We start from the raw sequence: 21,244 nt of genomic DNA, 5'->3' as shown, positions 1-21,244 counted from the left end.
CCCTCCCCCAGGCAAGTGTCAGCCTGCCTCTATACTTTTCTCCACATCCGTCTGACATCCCCCCATGTGACTGCCTGCCCCCTCCCCACGCTCTCCTGTGTGTGCCTGCAACCCCCCCCCCCCCTTGCAGGTGACAGCCTGTCCCCCTGCTCAACTGTGTGCTTCCTGCAACCCCCCCCCTCTGCATGTGACAGCCTGCCCCCCTGCTCTATCCGTGTGTGCCTGCAAACCCCTCTCTGCAGGGGGGGGGGGGGCCCTATCAGGATTTTGCTATGGGGCCCATAGGGTCCTAGTTACGCCTCTGGCTCAGGATGCACTTCGAATAATAAATCGTGTGACATGTGCACCTGCTGCAGCTCATGTAACATGGTGGCTTGGTGGGCTGCTGGCATAATCAATAAGTATATTTAATATACTTATTTATTAAATAAGTATATTAAATATACTTATTTAATATGCCAGCAGCCCACCAAGCCACCATGTGACATGAGCTGCAGCAGGCGCTGGGCCGGGTGCCTGGGGGTGTGACCACGCCTACTTTACACAAGGCCACACCCACTTTACCCATGACCACGCCCCTTCCTTTATGTGTACCGATTTCTGGCCTTCAAATGTTGCAGGGTATGACCTTCTCTCCTGCTTAGCTCCAATGAGAGATCTGGTTATTACCTGCTACAAAGTTGTTCCAACAGATTATGGAAGAATCAGAAATATGAATACAGGACCCACACCCATAATGGGGGTTTATCAAGTTAAAAAGTGCACAGAATTATACAATCTGGAAATTTGCTATGGAGATGCAAGTGAAGCATGAAAGGTTGTGAAAGACTATGGTAGATCCGGGTGGGAATCCTTCTCAGATGATCTAGAGAGGGCCATGGGCACTACTGGTTTAATTGTGGGTCACCATATGTATTTTTTACATGGGAAGATGCCAGCAAAATACATGTGGACAGCACTACAGGTAGCATACAAAGATGAAGGTCATACGAGAATAAATTAGAGACGTGTATTGCATAACACAAATTTGAGTGAATTCAGTAGTATGAGTAATCACATAGACAACATTTGGAGTGCAAGTATATGATAAAGAGACTGCTACAGCAATGTAACAGAACTTGACATCTGAGTTCTTCTTGTTTGTGGCTTCTTTGTTGTGGCATTTGAAGCAAACATAGAATAGCTTACCACAGACACAGAGCAAAGTTCTTAATGTGTGTCCTGTGTCCAAGTGCTGAGACTACTGCATTGCATACTTAAAGTGTAACATTCAGAAAATTCAAGTTCAGCTGCTATAATTATCACAAGAGAGGTCACAACGCATTTGAGTTCTACCAGAACAGTTTGAATCTTATGCAAAGCAAGAAATGCAAGGACAAAGATGAATAAGCCCTAATTGTTATAGATAGCCATGGAAAGATTGCTGGTATATTGATTTGGGAACATCAAGGCATTTCAGCTGCAATGAGGAGAGGTTCACCACATTAAACAATTGTGACCCTATTACCATTAAAGGGATTTTCCAACAAGTACTTACAGCTGCAAAACTTGAAAAAGATTGCATATTACAATAGACTGAAAATCAAACAAGTTTAGGTAAATATCTCAATAGAAAGGTTGAGCAATTCAAAAGAAAATATGTAAAACCGCATTAGTGAAAGGGCAGTCTGTATACTAGAGAGAGCTAGGTAGATGGTAAAGGATGAAGCCGTGTCCACAGTAGTTTATCTCAAGAATCGTTTTTCTACAGTTGCCTTAACGGACATTACATCTATTAAAGTTCTATAAAATAAAGAAACCAGTGTAAAACATTTCCAAGTTTTTGGAAGCAAAGGTTACAGATTGTGAAATCCAAACATTAAAAAAAGACTACCAGCCTGGAAGTTCAACTACAGAACAGGTCAAACAGTGGCAAGCTACCTAAGAGGTATGATAAAGAATTTGCAAACATTGCAGCCAATGACCTTCAGGACATCCAGAAGCCGGAGTCAATATCCGGTTGGTGTGAATGGCAGTCCAAAATATATTTTAAAGGGCTTAAGAATAGTGACTATGAGCCCACCATTCTGAAGAATTATCTGACTTGCAAGTAGCTGTCCAGACACATAGCAATCTGATCATTATTGCCAGACTTATGTTCTTCCTTTCAGTAACTTTCTTTGCCAGTGTACTGTAGGATGGTGGATCAATAAGTACAGCACTTGTGTTTGAAGACAGGTGGCGTTGCTGAGGAAAGTTGGTAATACTATTGTGCACTACTATCTTTCAAACAACGCCATACCATATTTCAGATAGATTCATACTGTAGTTTATTTTTTTTTTTCCACCACAACAATGCGCCAGCTCCCTCATCTGGAATTGATGTGGCCAAATTGCATGAATTGCGCTATGAACCGTACTCGCCTGACTTGGCTCCCTGCGACTTCTTTTTGTTCCCTAACCTGAAAACATGGCTCGCGGGAAAAAAATTCAGCTCAAACGAGGAGGTAATCGTCAGGACAGAAGCCTACGTGAGTTTAACAAATCATATTTTTTAGAGGGTTTAAAGAAATGGCAAGGACGTTGGGAAAAGTGTTTTGCTGTGAAAGGAGATTATGTTGAAAAATACGTAAAAATTTTTGTGAAAATTTTCATCTTCATTCTTAGCACAGGTGCAATAAAAATTAATAAATCAAATGGTACTTGTTTCCTAGCAGGGCGCCCAGATTTCCTATGTACGCTCACATACCCTCCAACTGTACCGTTTTAGCCGGTACAGTACCGTTTTTTAATGGTCTGTACCAGCTAAAATAAACTGTACCGATTGTACCGTTTTTTTAAACATCAGCTCTGGCTGACTGAGGGACTCTGGGAGCTGTAGTTTATAACACTGCCGACTGCTCCCCAGGGAGCGTGGGGGAGCCGCCGGCCAAAACTACATCTCCCAGGGTGCACGGCGAAGGTACATAGCAGCCCCGCCTCCCCCTGCTCAGGTGGAGACTGCTGTGCTGTTGGGGGAGACAAGTCACAGTGTACTGTACTGTGTGGCCAAGCCGCCAAACTGATTTCTCTTCCAACAGCGCACTCTGCTGTTACAGCGCAAGCCGCCGCTGGGTTGAAAGAGTGGGCGGCGTGACGTCACCAGCAGGCGGCCAAATGTGCAACAGCATGGGCAACCCGGCGGCAGGCAGCGGGGACTAACAGCGGCCAATCTTCCTGGAAGATCCTGCACAGCTGGCGGGACTGACTGACACTTAAAGAAATTGGTATGATATGTAATAAAACAGTTGAGGCCACTCCCCCTTTACCTATGACCAAGCCCCTCTGTCTATGGCCAGACACCCCTGTACCGATTTTCCTGTTGGAAATGTTGGAGGGTATGTGCTCAGTAGTTAATTTAGTTAAATTATTCACTGCACCCTGAGTGAAATCGCATTGCATGGTCCTTTTTTGTGGCGTGAGATGTGAGATGAGATGAGATCTCAGTAGTTCATATGGTAAAACACCTAAAACAGCATCACTCTCCACGTCACCCCGAAGCGTGTATCTGTAGTTACAAGTGTGGGTGTGAGGAATTATTTATTTGCATTGTTGCATTCCTGGGAGATCAGTGGAGGATTGCTCCCATATTCTTCCACTCAACTCCCTGGTGCATACCTCCCAACTTCTGTCCGAGCGTCCGAAAAGGGGGTGGGGCGTATGTAAATGAGGGCGCGGCTTATGCTAATTAGCCGCAACCTCATTTTCATACGAGAATAGACGCTGTGCGCATGCACACAGCGTCTATTCTACTAGATTGGGGGTCTCCCAACTGTCACCCCCCCCGCAGCGGGACAATGCCTGCCGCGGGTGGGACAGCGGGACAGGACCCGAAAATCGGGACTGTCCCTCTAAAATCGTGACAGTTGGGAGGTATGCTGGTGTTTCTGACCTATGTAGGGGTTACTTATTTTAAAAATGGACGTTGGCCTGCTGGAGGATCCCTTCCTGTGAAGGACAGCCCTGCCACATTTTGCTTAGAGTTAGGGTTGGGATCGTGGCCCGTCCTTCCTGGGGGTTGGGATCATTTGGTCTATTGCATTATGGTAGAAAGTCATTAGGTCGAATCCATTAGGTCGACATGCTAAAAGGTCGACATGATTCTAGGTCGACATGGGAAAAGGTCAACATGATTCTAGGTCGAAAGGTCATTAGTTCGACAGGTCATTAGTTCGACAAGGTCATTAGTTCGACATTGTCTATGTCGACATTCACAAGGTCGACATGGGGTTTTTCACTGTTTTTTTACCTGAATGTCAACACAGTCGACATGGACACAGTTTAAAGTGCACTGCATCCCCTCGCATCGCTCGCTGCGCTCGCTATGCGTCGGGCACGGTGCCTCGCTACGCTCGGCACACTATTTTATTCTCCCACCACGCCCTAGTGGATGGTAGGGCATGAAATACCGCCTGTCAGCACATGTTGGCTCAAAAAACAGTGAAAAACTCCATGTCGACCTTGTGAATGTCGACATAGACAATGTCGAACTAATAACCTTGTCGAACTAATGACCTGTCGAACTAATGACCTTTCGAACTAGAATCATGTCGACCTAGAGTCATGTCGACCTTTTAGCATGTCGACCTAATGGATTCGACCTAATGACTGTCGACCATAATGCAGTAGACCAAATGACCGCATCCCCTTCCGGGTAACCTCTTTTCTGGAATCCCATCATAGCATACCTCCCAACAGTCCCGATTTTATCGGGACAGTCCCGATTGTCAGGGCCTGTCCCGATGTCCCACCCGCGGGCGGCAGTGTCCCGCGGTGTGGGGGGCTGTTGGGAGTCCCCCCTGTCAGCTGCTAAGCAGCGGGGAATAAACGCTGTGCGCATGCGCACAGCGTCTATTCCCGCAGCCAGGGGGCTGGGGGCATGGCTAGAGGCTCACAGAGCCTCTGGGTCATGCCCCCATAGCGGCAAAATGGGGGCGTGGCCTCGTGGGAGAGCCGCGAGTATAGGCCACGCCCCCCCCCCCCCCCCCCCCTCCCGCGCAGGAGCATCTTCCCAACTGCAGAACTTGAAAAGTTGGGAGGTATGTCATAGTCCTAACATAATCACCGGACATACAACAAAAAAACAAACTAAATGGAGTATTTTTCTTATTTGGAACATTCCAGGTCAGTTCATTCCAGACTGCTCTGGTCCGGTTCTTTCTAGTTTGTGTCTTGTCTTTTTGTAGTTGTTTAGTCTGTGATCTTGCACAGCTTTACCATGCAGGCCATGCAAGAGTCACTAGCAGCTCTAAATTTGGCTTTCTCTGCCTTAAAACCTGGGCTGTTAGAGGTTCTGCAGCAGTCCCTAGTGCAGTTGCAAGAACTCTTAACCAAAAATGTTCTGATCCTCCCAGAGGTCATTGGGGTTGATTCAGCCCCTAATGAGACCCTGGCTAAAAATGTATTAGTCAGCGAGTCCTCAGACCAGGAGGCCCAGGAAAAGCACAGAAGTGTTCTACAGCCGAAGCTTTCACTGGAGGAGCGTCAGCGGTAAAGAAACTTAAATCTATGTTTATATGGTGGAGGTTCAGGCCACTATCTCCAGGCTTGTGAATTACGCAATCCTGGTGGTGGCGACAAGGTTCTTCGCCCGGCCAAACCGAGCAAGGTCGTACGATCTTTGGGTGTCTCCACTATGGCGGACGAACTTGCCTCTGGATCATCCATAAAAGTAGTAGAGGCGATGTGAACCGCTGCGGTGCAATGCGCAGTACATGATACTGTTTTCCCAAGAACTACCCCAATACTGCTGCTGCACCCCATTGCAAGGACAGCGCTCATTTATGCTTCAGTAGTTTGGTAGAATTGATTGAATTTTAAGATATATACAAAAATCAACTGTACTGTAAAGTTCAGTATCAACTGTATAGGAGTCGGGGGGGGGGGGGTGTGGAGAGTTTTGGTCAAAAGGTCGACAGTAGCAATGAGGAGATTCATAAATTTGGCACTACAATGTCGAATATTGATCGCTATCAAGAGAAGGTAAGTCGCCGCTGGGCCGCCAGGAGGAAATGTCAGCAATCTAACATGTCAAGATGTCATCACTGTCTACATGATGAATGTCAACATCAGGAGTAGGGAGGCCAATCCTGGGATCGGGATCAGCGGGATTCCGGGATTTTGGCCTAAAATCATCGGGACTGGAATCCCGGGATTAAAGCTTCCAATCCCGGGATTAGTACCCCCCATACAAAAATTAACTTTTTGTTTAAAGCCGGGCAGCGCTGAGCACCTTAGAATATGGCTCAGACACTACCTGACTACTGCTCCGTACACCGATGCTGTTATAGGGACAGTGTGCTGTGCTGAGTCTGACAAGCATGGCTGCGCCCAGGCTGTGTAGCGTGACCCCTGACATCACGTCATGCTGTGCAGCCTGGCCGCCGCTATGCCTGTCAGACTTAGCACAGTCACTGCCCCAAACCCGGACAGAGCCTGCTGTGCCGCCCCCCAGGAGACCCTCAAACGGTCCTGCTCCCCACTGCCGCAGTGAGTGACAGGACAAGGCAGGGGGGTTGGGGGAGGATTGCGGAGAGGGGGGTGCAATTTTTTAATAGTGACATTTGGGGGAGGGGACTTTTTTTTTTTATTAGGGAGGCCAATCCTAGGAATCCCGGGATTGAGCATTTCTCAATCCCGAATCCCGGGATTGAAAAAGTGCCCCGGGATTGGCCTCCCTAATCAGGGGTCAGATGTACAGTATTAAGGGTAGAATAGCAACCAACACATTTGTAAGCAATTCTAAATGTATTTCTATGTGCACACTGGTGCCGATATGTACCCAATTAACTGTCCAAATTATCGCGGTGACAAGGATACAATGTTGGCATTTTGTAACCAAGTGTAATCTGATTTTCATTGACTGTGTCAGCGACATATAATATAAATGTGGTTTTATGGCTCCCAGTACACGGGTATCCATCCCACAGTTTACATATAGATATATATACACCAGGTCTATGCCACACACTTCTTATTATTCAGTTTCCCTCTGTATGGATCCAATTCCTCTTTCCGCTGGTATTCTGTTTATTTTGATTCGGAAAGACAAGCTGCAGTATATACATCTGAGTCTGGCATTACAATAGACAGACACAAGACAGTGAGTACAGCCAATGATGGAAGAGATGTTTACGTTTGATAATGCAGATTATTTACATTGCCATTGGGTACGGTGGTTTCTTATGGGGCACTATCCTGAAAACGAGGAAACATTTGCATCTCAGACTGAACTTTCTTCCACGGACGGACAGACTCCTAAGTACAGTTTTGCTGCTATAAATCTATTCCTACTGCTCTGAGGGGGAGATGTATGAAGCAGTGATAAGGGAGGAGAAGTGATAAAGTGCCTGGTACTTTATCACCGGCCAATCAGCTCCTGACTGTCCCTTTTTAAACCCAGCCTGTAACTTAACAGTCAGGAGCTGATTGGCCGGTGATAAAGTACCAGACACTTTATCACTTCTCCGTTATCACTGCTTCATACATCTACCCCTGTATTACAGCATTTTTAACACCATCGCGTTTCGCACATTGTAACATTTTAACATGGATTACTTACTTATGCGGGACCCCAAATATTCCATGGAAATATTCGCCCATTCCGGTCAACTCAAACTCGGCGGCCATCTTGGTTAACGATATTATGCATCCCTGTTGGAGTTTAAACATGGAATATGTTCAGTAGCGCTCTCCAACTTCAACAACCTATAGGTTCTTGAGATGTATCCAGTAGGTTACAGCTGCCCACCCCCGGCACACCTCGTCCCACCCGCATTGCATATCACCGGTGTCTTTCGCAGTCGGGGGTTTGCGTCAGTGCACAAGCGCAAACCCTGACCATCGGGACAGGGCCCGTATTCGGTTAATTGCGAATGAACTGGAATCGGCCCCTACGTGCGCTGTGTGCGGTCGGGGACTACTTTGTACGGCGCAGATCGCAGATATCCGCGGGATCCGTCTGCATTTCCTCCGGCATCAGAATCAAGTCGTGTATCAGTTAACTTAAAAACAAATATAAAAGTAAAACAGTAAAACGTGTGTGTCTGTTCCCAGTGTAAAATGCACTAAAAAGAGAAAAGTTGGAATTTGTTCTAAAGACTCGATAAATAATTAGTATTTTTATTTTTGCAGAAACCGTCCATTATTCTGTAACATAACTCCCCAGCGATCATCAGAGCACGGTGTGCAGACCCAGCTGCTGGTCACGAGGTCCCTGGCCGTTCTCTTCTCGGTGTAAGCTTCTCAGTGTCAGGAGGCCAGCGATGGAGGTGATGACGTGTGACGTGTGTACATAAATCATCTGCATCATCTGGGGTGAGAATTATTCCTTCCCTGCAGCACAATAAATGGCATGTGCTGTGAATGTGCAGTTCTCTGCCAAACTACTTTCCCCCAAAAAAGCCAATAGAAAAATGTAAGTTTCTTAGGCCCCAAGCAGCTCGGTCCACGGAGCCCATTGGCTGAGCATTGTGGGTAAATGCCCTTCCATAGCACAACGATCTCATGAATTAGGGAATCACGCTTGGTTGCAGCTCATTATAAAATGTTGGGGGTCTATGTAGCTCTGCACAAATCCCCACTCCATTTTCCCGAAGTACTAAAATCACTGGGAAAATGGCCACCATGCGCACTAGACTCTGCCTCATCGCTAGGGTCTCCTAACGACCCAAGTGCTTAGGGGGGAAATTTACTAAGATGGGAGTTCCATTTCACACGGGATTGTTGCTATGGGCAACCAATCAGATTCTATATACAGTATCATCTTCAAGAAAGTTCTAAATAAATATGAAGTAGATTCTGATTGGTTGCCCATAGCAACATCACATCTTAGTAATTTATAGCCAGAGACTGCACCTGGGGCCCCTGCTCTCTTAATACACCCCTGCCCAGGCCCCACAGATATCCACACAGCCCTGGTAGTAATGAATAAAGAATAGTGGGGGAAGATGCGGCCTAGCACTGGGGTTGTTCTAGAGGTGGTCCCCGTGAAGTGGTGTTCTGTCTTCCGATCTCCTGAATGCTCCCCAGCAGTGGCGTAGCTACGTTTTGGGCGCCCCCCCGCCGTTAGGGGGGGGGGCGCCCCCCCCGCCGAGCACCCCTACCCCGCCGCCCATGCAAACCCCCCTCAATCCCCCACAGCCTTACCTATCGCGCTGGTCCAGGCGGCTCCGTTTTTCTGCTGAGGACCACCAGAAAATGGCCGCCCCCATGCAGCAGACAGTTTCAGAGAACTGTGTGCTATATGGGGGCGGCCATTTTGTGGTGGTCCTCAGCAGAAGAACGGAGCCGCCGGGACCAGCGCGATAGGTAAGCCTGCGGGGGATTGAGGGGGGGTTTAACTATAGCACCGCAGCCCCCGGCGCCCCCACATGCACAGCGCCCCCCCCCGCGCGGTGGCGGGGGCTGCGGTGCTATAGTTACGCCCCTGGTCCCCAGTTGGAATTAGGTCCGAATTTTTGGAGTCCCAGGTTCAGAGTAGGGTTACCTGGCTTTGTAATCTGCGGTCCACAGTACAGTATGGATGGGGGTGTCAATGCCTAACGCGTTGAAAAAGCTGGGAGCCCCGCTAGAGGAGATCATTCAGGAGATCGGAAGACGATCTTCAAGGGGACCACCTATATATGTGAACGTAATTGACTGCTTCTCTCTCCCCCCCCCCCTCATTCACAGTGTCCAAGGAGTAATACCAACAGGATCCACACACCAAAGGGATAAGTGGGGTGCACTATCCCAAAAAAACCTTGCCCAGAATCTAGTGGGGCTAATAAATCACCTGCAATTTGCACATTTGCACTACCAGCCAGCCATGTATTGGCATTCTTAAGTAAAATAATTGTATTATGTTTACATTAATCATGTTTATTATGTTTTTATAGGAATGTATTTTTATTGGTTAATAAATTGTTGAATATTATACAGTGAATTATTTCCTCACATAGCGCAGTTATCTAACCTTTCCTTTTTTATGCAGCATTTTGGAGCTGTTACTGAACTCATTAATGGCAAATAACCTGTTTTACATTTCTGTTCCTACTCAATGCTGAACTGAACTCACATGTGAGCACATAAGAGCCAAGTTTTCCAAATATGCCTGGCCAAACCCAACCCCTGTCCCAAGGACCATTTCCATTTTGTTGCCAGGTTTTTGAGATTTGATGACTACACTTAATTATAACACATGACTGAATATGGTGTTAATAAATAAATGATTTCCTTTCCAAAGTAGCTGTGAAGAAATCTAGTGCTATAGCCCACCCAAGGACACCCAAGAGCAAGGCGTAGCTACCATAGGTGCAGGGGGTGCAGCTGCTATGGGGCCCAGAGCTGAGAGGGGCCACCTTCCCTGTCACAGTTACATGTGTTATATACAGGGGTGTAGCTACTATAGGTGCAGGGGGTGCAGCTGCTATGGGCCCAGAGCTGAGAGGGGCCACCTTCCCTGTCACAGTTACATGTGTTATATACAGGGGTGTAACTACCATAGGTGCAGGGGGTGCAGCTGCTATGGGGCCCAGAGCTGAGAGGGGCCACCTTCCTGTCACAGTTACATGTGTTATATACAGGGGCGTAGCTACCATAGGTGCAGGGGGTGCAGCTGCTATGGGGCCCAGAGCTGAGAGGGGCCACCTTCCCTGTCACAGTTACATGTGTTATATACAGGGGTGTAGCTACTATAGGTGCAGGGGGTGCAGCTGCTATGGGCCCAGAGCTGAGAAGGGCCACCTTCCCTGTCACAGTTACATGTGTTATATACAGGGTGTAGCTACCATAGGTGCAGGGAGTGCAGCTGCTATGGGGCCCAGAGCTGAGAGGGGCCACCCTCCCTGTCACAGTTACATGTTATATACAGGGGTGTAACTACCATAGGTGCAGGGGTGCAGCTGCTATGGGACCAGAGCTGAGAGGGGCCACCTTCCCTGTCACAGTTACATGTGTTATATACAGGGGTGTAACTACCATAGGTGCAGGTGGTGGAGCTGCTATAGGGCCCAGAGCTTATAGGGGCCACCTTACCTGTCACAGTTACATGTGCTATATACATTTTTCACCAGTAAGTGCAGATGTACTGTGTAGTACTGAGCAATGCTAATCAGAGTACTAATACACCCTGCAATCTAATATAAAACAATACTGAGGCGCTTAGCATCATTTTCAGCCAAAAATATAGGCCCAACCACTGCCTGGCCTTATTTGGCCGAAGGTTCAAGTCCAAGGCTGGACACCCCAAGCCAGCCATGCCCCCAGCCCCTCTGTCTCCGGGAACAGCGCCAGGCAGGGGGGTCTCCCAACTGCCCCCACAGCAGGACACTGCCGGCCCCGGGTGGGATTCCCAGAAGACAATAATCGGGACAGTTGGGGGATATGATCATATTAGTGAGAAGTGTTACATAAGTAAGAAGCAGCAGCTTCCCTATGTGATAACAGTGTTACATACAGTAGGTGAGAATAAGAGTTACATAGGTGCAAAGATTGCTCTGGGTACAATTGCCCCCTGCCTCCCCCTGGAAAGCGTGGACACGCAGCTGCGCGGGGACTTCAGTGTGTCCTGCTCTTTCTATTTAGGTGCCTGAACGATAAGCAGCCTGGTTTACGACACACGCATTCCATACAGCGAAACGCCAGGCGCCTCATAACCCTCTCTGGGACATATTACAGCCAGCTCCTCAGGAAGCACTAAATAACGTTTTATCGACATGTCAGCTCTCTGCCTAATGCATGCGGGCAGCAGGCTGCACAGCGACGTTCTGTGATACTGACACATGAAGTTATACCTGCCAATGATGAGCGATACATACCAGCTGCCGGCGGGGCGAGCAGCGAGAATGCTGGCGTCACAGTTCAATAATACAATTTCTGTGAGGAGAATCCTGGTTTTGAGTAATGGTGGTCATACACTGGTGCGATGAGATGCGACGCAACAGGGCGATGCCACATCGGGTGCTGGAAGAGGGCGGGCGGCGGTGTAGCGGAGCAGGCAGCAGGGGGGCTGGCGGCGGCGCTAGTCAGCAACAGGCGGCTGAATTTTAAAAACATTTCAAAACACTGGGCGGCCCTCAGTCTTTTGAAATGTTTTTCCAAATTCTGCCTCCCGACGCTGACTAACGCCGCACGCCAGCCCTTCTGCCACCCGCCAATTGCATTGCGACCGATTGCATGTGGTTAAAAACCACATGCAATCGCTCATGCAATTCGATAAATATTAAATGCAACACATAATACTTATCGACCGACGGGCCCGCAAATCGCGTCGTGTGGCGCATTCAATATGCATACAATCATGTGATATCACCTAGAGTTTGGGCTCCATTACACTTGTCCCAAGTATATTAGGTAATTCATATGTTACATATAGAGGTGTTTTGGGGGCTTTCGGTAATCTCTGAGCTTTTTAAATGTGCCACCTTTTCAATGAATCCAAACGATGCCCTTTCTGGGGCGGGTTCCCCCAGACGAATGGCCTCACCACTTCTTCAAAAGAAAGTTTACTAAAGATTTGTGATTTGGCATCGATACAAATGTGTGCTGGTACATCATGTGATTGACTGCTTAAACTCTGTGACGCATTTCATGGGACCGTTGCCGACAGTATGCCTATTGTTTTATCTTATTGCTGCTAAAAATAATTTTTATCCTCACCAAGTACCAATCCCTGTGAAAAATGAACCTCTGTGGCTTCCCAACACTCCATTACCCCGACCGCCATAGCTACCATCAGGCTGCTAATTAGCATCGTAAGCCCCGCCCACAGGATCCCCATTCCTTTTATACACCCATCCCAGACCAATCACGCTCATGTAATGCACATGTGTGAAGATTCCTTCCTGAAGGTAACAGCAGGATTCTTAACCCTGTCTGCCCCATGTCATAGGGAGCGGGTCCTGTTCTGTACATGGCTGGCAACTCTTAAGCTCTGATTGGCAGTGATATATTTTGGTGCCTCTTTTACACTAAATTTTTGCTTAACCCTTTGAGGTCCGCACCACAAAAAAAAAGAAAAGGAAAAACATTTTCTTTGCATTTTTTATTCATTGAGGATAATACTAATAACAACAAACAACAATCAATAGTTTTTTAAAATGAGACCCCACAGTTTTTGAGATATATGCCTCAAACGGTTGAGAAATCAGTTTGAAATAAACTTTTTTTTTTGGTGCGGACCTCAAAGGGTTAAAGACCACAATTCCCTGATCATCATTGTACACAAACCACTGCATATCGCCTCAGCATGGATGTTCTGCTCGAGGTCCCACCTGGATGTGGTGTACAGTCGTGGAAAGAGCTTCCACGCAATCAACGCCTTGTGTCACGTGTCCTGTGAGGCCTTCTTCTTACATAGGAACTAGGGTGGCCAATCCCGGGATCGGGATCGGCGGGATCCCGGGATTTGGCCCCCAAAACGCCGGGATTTCAATCCCGGGATTGGAGTTTCCAATCCCGGGATTTCGGGATTAGACTGCGCATGCGCGCAGTCTAATGCAGGCAGAGGTCGCGCCCGGCATTGTAATGCCGCGCCGCCCACCCGCCCAGCCAGCGTGCCCACCCGCCCAGCACAAGCGTCCACCCAGCCAGCCTGCGCGCCCACCCGCTCACCCGCTCACCCAGCCAGCATGCCAGCGGCATGGACGACCAGTCCCCCCACCAGGCAACCATCAAATGTAAGAAATTACATTGTAATTACTGGGGCAGTAATTGTGGGGCAGTCTTTTTATTAGGAAAGCCAATCCCGGGATCCCGGGAATCGAGCATTTTTCAATCCCGAATCCCGGGATTGAAAAAATGCCCCGGGATTGGCTTCCCTAATAGGAACTGTCTTGTGACCTCAATTCTTTCTTCACCTCTCATGATGTACTAACCCTCTCCGATGACATCCTCTGCATAGTCAGCATTTCGTGATACCTTATGGCCTTCAAGATTTCTATGCTTAGCAGGTCCACCAGAGGCCCCCTGGGCGTGAAGCTACCATACGGCGGGTTAAGGATTCCCTATTTTGGCCTTCTATGGCTGCTGACATTGAGTGGGTTGTCTCTGCCTGTCCCCACTGCAATGCTTTCATGTCAAGCACCTGCTAGGTCTCCATGAGGCTCCTGACCTCACTTGGTCCATCTTTGCTACTCACTGACAGTTCCATCAGTTCATGAGTGGTGAGGTCTAGACTTTAACCACCTCACATGTCACCAGCAGTCCCCAGTATCCACAGTCCAACAGATTAGCTGAAAGGGATGTACCTTCTGCAAAGTACCTGGGTAACAAATGTTCTAGAGGTGGTTTTTACATGTTTCTAGTGCTCCTCAATTTGAGAAATACTCCGAAAGATGGACTTCCTTGTCCTGCTCAATGCCTTCTGTCCAGCCGCCCCCACACCATCATTACCATCAAACTTAGACCACAAGCTGAGAACAACATACAAGATGCGCTGCAGAACTCCAGATCGCATGATAAATATCCCATTTCTTACGACCGCTGTCTCTGGCACAGACAGTCCGCATTTAGACCCCGGTCTGGTTTAACAGAGTTAGGAGTCTTTGGCGGGGCGGCATTAAGGTGTTCCCTCGGCAGTCGAATGTACACTGTCTAGCGAGCCAAACTGAATCAGGTCCCTAACTTGTAATGCAAAGGGAACAGTAGGGCTATATTGTATGTCAGAGCAATACAAATAACCAATGATATAAATACTGTGAAAAGCTTTGATCTCAAGATGGAAAACTCCTACACCATACCGTATTACATCTGGCTCCTGCTATACAGCCATGGCCATGGTTATTCAATAACAGTACAATATTCTATCATAACAAAACAAAGCATGAAGAGGTAGCTATGTCAAGCCTCCAAAAGAGTGAAGAAGTTGTCCAGACCAGCCATTCAGTTGTTAACTATCATTCTGTGGCATGTAACTGAAATGCCAGCCAGCAGCTGATTGGCTGATATGGGTCCGCTTCTCCACCCTTTAGGAGGCTTGATACATAATTCAGTAGAACAGTTAATAATGGTATGCAAATAAAAGCATGCAGCCATGACAGTCCACTGACTGATGTTGATCCCGTCATTGTAGGGCTCGCCAGAGGAGATGTTTTCCACTTCAGGAGCATTATCTCTTAAGCCAAATAACTTGTTGAGCGGCCTCTCTGTCAGTGTCAGTTACTTATGGCCACTCAATCCAATGATGAGTTTTATCTTAATCCTGCACACAAGTGTTAGACTTAGACTGTAAATTCCATTTTATTGACTTATCCTGCATTAAGACTGATCCTACATGGGTGGGAGCCAAGACCACAGCAGTCTCTCCTAATTTCTAGATGGGATTATACCAGTATCGTGTAACCTGCTCTGTACTAACCTTGCTCTAAAAGGGCTCAATGCGTAAAAAAAGAAAAAAAAAGGTGTCCGAGACTTGACGTGTTTTCCAGATTGCACTATAACGGGATGGTATCGTATTATTTTGACAAAATGTTTGGCACAATGACAAAAGTCTCTGGAACGAAGCTGTTGACATGCAGACAAGTGGGGTGACCTCAGTTTCGGTTACAGTTGGTGATGTCATGAGAATATATCAACGCAACTGTGCAGAGGAAAATGTGGAAAAAAAAAACCAACAGATTTTTCCATTCATACAAAATCATTTATGGGTGCGGATCATTGGATAGACAACAGCTAGGTCGACACCACTAAGTCAACATGCATTATGGTCGACAGTTATTTTATTTATTATTTATTTATTAACAGTTTCTTATATAGCGCATACATATTCCGCAGACATGACTGAAGGTTGACATGGGGTTAGGTCGACATGTCATAAGGACGACACAAGCATTAGGTCGACATGGGCAAGGTCAACAGTCAAAAGGTCGACATGGGTTTTTTTACCCGAATGTCAACACAGTCAACATGGACACCGAAACGTAACACCGCGTCCCCTCGCATGGCTCATTATGCTTCGGGCACGGTGCCTCGCTACGCTTAGCACACTATTTTATTGTCCCACCGCACCCTAGTGAAATCCCCAAGTCGAACTTTTGACTGTCAACCTTCCCCATGTCAACCTAATGTTTGTGTCGACCTAGTGGCCGTATCACCATTGAAAGGTCTAAAAAAAAATGTAAACTCCCAATTTTATGATACAAATGTCGTGGACCCCTACTGACCATTTTAGACAACACTCCCCCCACCGTAAATACTAATTGGACAATTGGAAGTTTTCAATAAGCCTAATTGGTCCAATAGTTCCATGTCATTATCAATATTAAATCACCCCAAAATAAATAAAATTTATGCACCCCAAATACCATTAAAGTATTTGTTTAAAACAAATGTAATTGCTTGAACTTTTTTTGACAAAAAAAAAAAATGTACTTTAAAATGGTGGCAATGTACCTCAAAATCACCTTTTTTTCTACTTTTTTGCATTTGTTTTCTTTTCCTTTTATTACTTAACAGTGATTATTTTTTTTAGAAAATGTGGGGTATAAGTTGTTTCTAATTTAACTTTTTTTTACATTTTCTGTGGGGTTTTGTTAAAAAAAAAATGTTGTGCCCATTTTTTTGCAATAGAAAACTGCTGGTATTGTGAACACACATATCCGAAATTGGGTAAGAGGTCCTTTGAAACTAGTTTAGCTGAAATGACACAACCATTTTTTGATATCCTGTTATCAGGGCTTAAATTGGTCCTGGTGCAACTCATTTCCCTGGCCACTATCCCACCCCCCATTAGGAGGAGACGTGCCAGTGCCAGGGATTTCTTCACTCCATGCAAACTACAAAATGTGTGCCCTACTAAGAAACCATACTTTATAAAGGGACAGTGGTCTCACAAGGAAGAGGTGTGGTCACAAGGTAGTATCCACAATTCAAATTATGTCACACAGTAGCACAATCATGTTCACATGAGACTGAATGTAGTGCCCCTGATTCATATTATACCACATAGTAGTGACATATATTCACATTATGCCACACAGTAGTACTCCTTATTCATTTGTGCCACACAGTAGTACTCCTTATTCAGTTGTGTCACAAAATGTCCACAGTAGTAGTGCCTCTTATATCTGTCTCTGTTCCCCAAGCAGCTCCACGCCCTGTGTCCCTCCAGCAGCTTCCTCTCCTCTTGGTATCTCTCCAGACCCCTCTCACCTTGTCTTAAGCATGCAAAGAACCTGCTCCTCTTAGTGGTGCTTCTTCACTGTGATCCCCCACGAGCCGCCCGGGACCTTCCCACCACATGGAGGAGGGTTCAAGGTTGAAGGTCGGACCTGCATGCCGATCTGCCCTCAGATCTGATGCACACGGGACCAGTCATCGGACCTGAGAGGAGAACACACGCACACAATTTGGTCTGATTTCTCAGTCTATTCTGTCGGGAACGGGTAAAACCGGCCCAAAACACGGTAGTGTATGAGGCCTTTAGTCTTGGGTCTGTCCCAAGATTTGGAACACATTTCCAAAATGGTTCAAACTAGGACTGGCCCCATTTTCATCAAGGCTCTGATCCAGATTATTCCCAGGTTAGAGCTGTTTACACTGCACTGTACAGTAGCGTCAGGAGTCCTCTTTGTAGCGGCAACATTAGCCCCAGCATAGAAACCTGTTACGTCCCTCTGATGTCCCAAGATAAATCATCTTGGGACTGGGAGAGACGTCATCTTGGGACTGGGAGGTACATCATCTTGGGACTGGGAGATACATCATCTGGGGACTGGGAGATACATCATCTGGGGACTGGGAGATACATCATCTTGGTACTTTGAGATACATCATCTTGGGACTGGGAGAGACGTCATCTGGGGACTGGGAGATACATCATCTTGGTACTCTGAGATACATCATCTTGGTACTTTGAGATACATCATGTTGGGACTGGGAGATACATCATCTGGGGACTGAGAGATACATCATCTTGGTACTGGGAGATACATCATCTTGGGACTGGGAGATACATCATCTTGGGACTCTGAGATACATCATCTTGGTACTGGGAGATACATCATCTTGGGACTGGGAGATACATCATCTTGGGACTCTGAGATACATCATCTTGGGAATGGGAGATACATCATCTGGGGACTGGGAGAGACGTCATCTTGGTACTGGGAGATACATCATCTTGGGAATGGGAGATACATCATCTTGGTACTTTGAGATACATCATCTGGGGACTGGGAGATACATCATCTTGGTACTTTGAGATACATCATCTGGGGACTCTGAGATACATCATCTTGGTACTTTGAGATACATCATCTGGGGACTCTGAGATACATCATCTTGGTACTGTGAGATACATCATCTTGGGACTCTGAGATACATCATCTTGGTACTGGGAGATACATCATCTTGGGACTCTGAGATACATCACCTTGGGACTGGGAGAGACGTCAAACTTCACTCATTGTCAATGATTGGGACATGATCTGACATCAGTAATGGATGTGGTTCCAAAGGTCAACAGTAATTGACATTGTCTAGATTAACCCTAAAGGGTTGACATGGGATAAAGGCCAACACAGTTAAAACATCGACATGATTTATGATCTACTAAAAGTCCTCATGACGTCATCGCGGGACACTACTGGTCGTACCAGGTAAGACACCACTAGACCACCAGGGACGTGGTCAGTGTGGATATGCTGAGCATGTCAATATGCATTTCCACCATGTCAACAGTCTCATGTTGACACAAAATACACCACCCCCTCAAATCACTGTCACTGGAATTGCGTTGACGCTAACAGGTCGGTAATGCCTTTTAAGGTTGATAGGTGACCTACAGCGTCAGACGCGATACTGATCATTACTGTATTTATCAAACCCACTATCTGTATGATATAAGGCTGTAACTTCCATCATTAAATTATTTATTATATTTATTCTTGTACATCCTCTTCTCCATTGTGCACCCCTTGCAGAGCAAGTTATGTGACAAAAGCGGGCAGGGACTCTCCAGCAGAGCGATCGTACAGGCATCCGGTGCCTGGTATCTCCTAGGGCAGATATATGCAACCAAGATCTCTGTATTATCTGATTATTATATGTATATTTCTCATTCAGTGTGCAATAGGGATACAAACTGTTTTTTTTCCTAACCAGATTTACCCCTCCCTGTTGGCACCTGAATGACAGACCTCTGATTGAGCAGCTTACCAATAAAAGTGTTGATCTCCTAGGGCACCACAGATGGTGTAATGGTTAGCATTACTTCCTCACAGAGGTCATGGGTTCAATTCCCACCATGCCCTAACTGTGCGGAGTTTGTATATTCTCCTCGTGCTTGCGTTGGTTTCCTCCGGGTACTCTGGTTTCCTCCCACACTCCCAAAAATATACTGGTAGGTTATTGAGCTCCCAACAGAAATAACCCTAGAATGTCTGTGTGTGCGTGTACATGTGGTAGGGAATATAGATAGTAAGCTCCACTGGGGCAGGGACTGATGTGAATGCTCAAATACAGCGCTGCGGAATATGTGTGCGCTATATAAATAACTGAATAAATAGATATAACTGGCACGCTGGCATTTGCTTCCTGGATATGGTATAAACACTGTAAGTGCCCTGAAATCCGCACAGCTTGCCCACGCTTATCTCACAGCATGCCACTAATTATCCGTCACTAAGAAACCACTTGATATGGGCCCAAGTTTCACCGCAAATCGTGATTAATGGACGTTTTTATCAGCGTTTTACCATTTGCCTTAATCCGCCACTGAATACCGGTGCACTTACTGCAGATCTGCGCTGTTGTTACGTCAGGCCTGTATCAGCCTCTGCCTGTATGTCAGCTTACAGTATACAGTGTGTCTGTGCTGACCAGCATCATGTCCGTGGAGGAGAATAAATATATAACTCCTGAATCACCTTCCCATCAGATAACATCTGACAATTATTTCCCATAAAGGAGCAGGATTAAGTAATGTGGAATCCCTCAGAATTATAACCACATGTAGAATATCCTGGCTATGTGATAACAGGCTGCTACTAGGAGATGTCACGGGTGTGGGCGGAAGGGGGGGGGGCACCCCGAATAGTCTTCAGTGGACATTAGCCAACTTGTACCCTTATCATCCCTTACTAAGTGAGAACATCCTGTATTATGCGGAAACAAATCACTGATAGATTCCCGGAATGTCACAGTTGTTTTCAGTTTATTTCTCTATAACAACTGACCCTCCCTTAGGGCCTCATTCAGACCTGAGTGCAATGGGAATGCTTTTTAACTGGACACAAGACATCGCAGGCACCACGCAACCAAAGACTTACTCAGCGGAGTGATGGAAAAAGGCATATCCGTCCTGGAGCAGTCCCCCCTTCCCAGTCATCGCTCCTCGCGCAGGTCATCGGCAACTGTGTTAAAGCGGAATATGCTGCGTTATATAAGAAACTGTTAATAAATACATTAACTGTGTATGCATTTCCGATACGGTGCTGGGTATACATTGTTTATTGTGCACCCAGCTTAAATAAACTTCCTTGCTCCACCTGCTGTAGCACCTCTTTGGCTATGACTAATAGAAAATACAGTTTCTCAATTACTTTAATAAGATGTTCTCTAAATATACTCAATAACTTTCTCAACAGGACCGATAATGAAATAGCAATATATTATGATCCAGCAAGCTAGCAAAACTTCAGGCTGATCATTTGCATTGAGGCGAGTCATAGAAAACAACAGCTTTACTTCTCCAATAATAAGGCACAGTAAATACAGGCTTTAATAGCGCAATTATCTTCAGCACTCAGTAATATTTGTATATCAGTTGTTAGTGCACTTTTGTCAACTCTATCCTTAAAAATGTTTTGGGAAGACTTACTTTGAGAACTCATCGATGCCTGCAAGTTGCAGACAAATACATACACCCATCAGACTTTTGGCTTACACATAATCTAGAGCAAGGAGCAAGTGCAGTATGCCGATAATCGCTCAGTTATGCAAACATCGGCATTGCATGCAAACACAAAATAGGCTCTCAGTCTCTGGTAGATAAATCCATTTACACAGCAGCTCACCTAAAGCAGGGACATCTCCCACACTCAGCTCACATCAGCCTCCACGGATCCTCAAGTAGCCCTGAGTGCTGCCACACACTGTCTACACAAATCTGGCTCTCACTCTGCTGTGGGCCACATCACTCTGTTTAACTGGCACTAAGTGGCCCTGATGCTTGGCACCACCTCAGTGTCAGTATTCTCAAACCTGCGGCACCTCACCCTGCTCTCCAGCTCCGCTCCTCGGAGTA

General features: G+C 46.5%; 1 long non-coding RNA gene across 1 annotated transcript in view; it reads right to left on the bottom strand.

Moving 5' to 3' along the window:
• Nucleotides 1-21,244, bottom strand: part of LOC146062810 (uncharacterized) — a 29,518-nt gene extending 8,274 nt beyond the window's left edge. Inside the window, exons 1-3 of the long non-coding RNA XR_014471531.1 lie at nt 21,216-21,244; nt 20,268-20,351; nt 7,580-7,671 (exon numbers count right to left, since the gene is read on the bottom strand). This is a non-coding gene — a long non-coding RNA (uncharacterized LOC146062810). The remainder of the gene's footprint in view (nt 1-7,579; nt 7,672-20,267; nt 20,352-21,215) is intronic.

The sequence above is a fragment of the Crinia signifera genome, chromosome 3 (genome assembly GCF_055691185.1).
Source record: "Crinia signifera chromosome 3, ASM5569118v1, whole genome shotgun sequence".
Classification (NCBI taxonomy): Eukaryota; Metazoa; Chordata; class Amphibia; order Anura; family Myobatrachidae; genus Crinia; species Crinia signifera.
The sequence above is the reverse complement of the archived record's forward strand: the minus strand, read 5'-3'. Positions and strand labels throughout refer to the sequence as shown.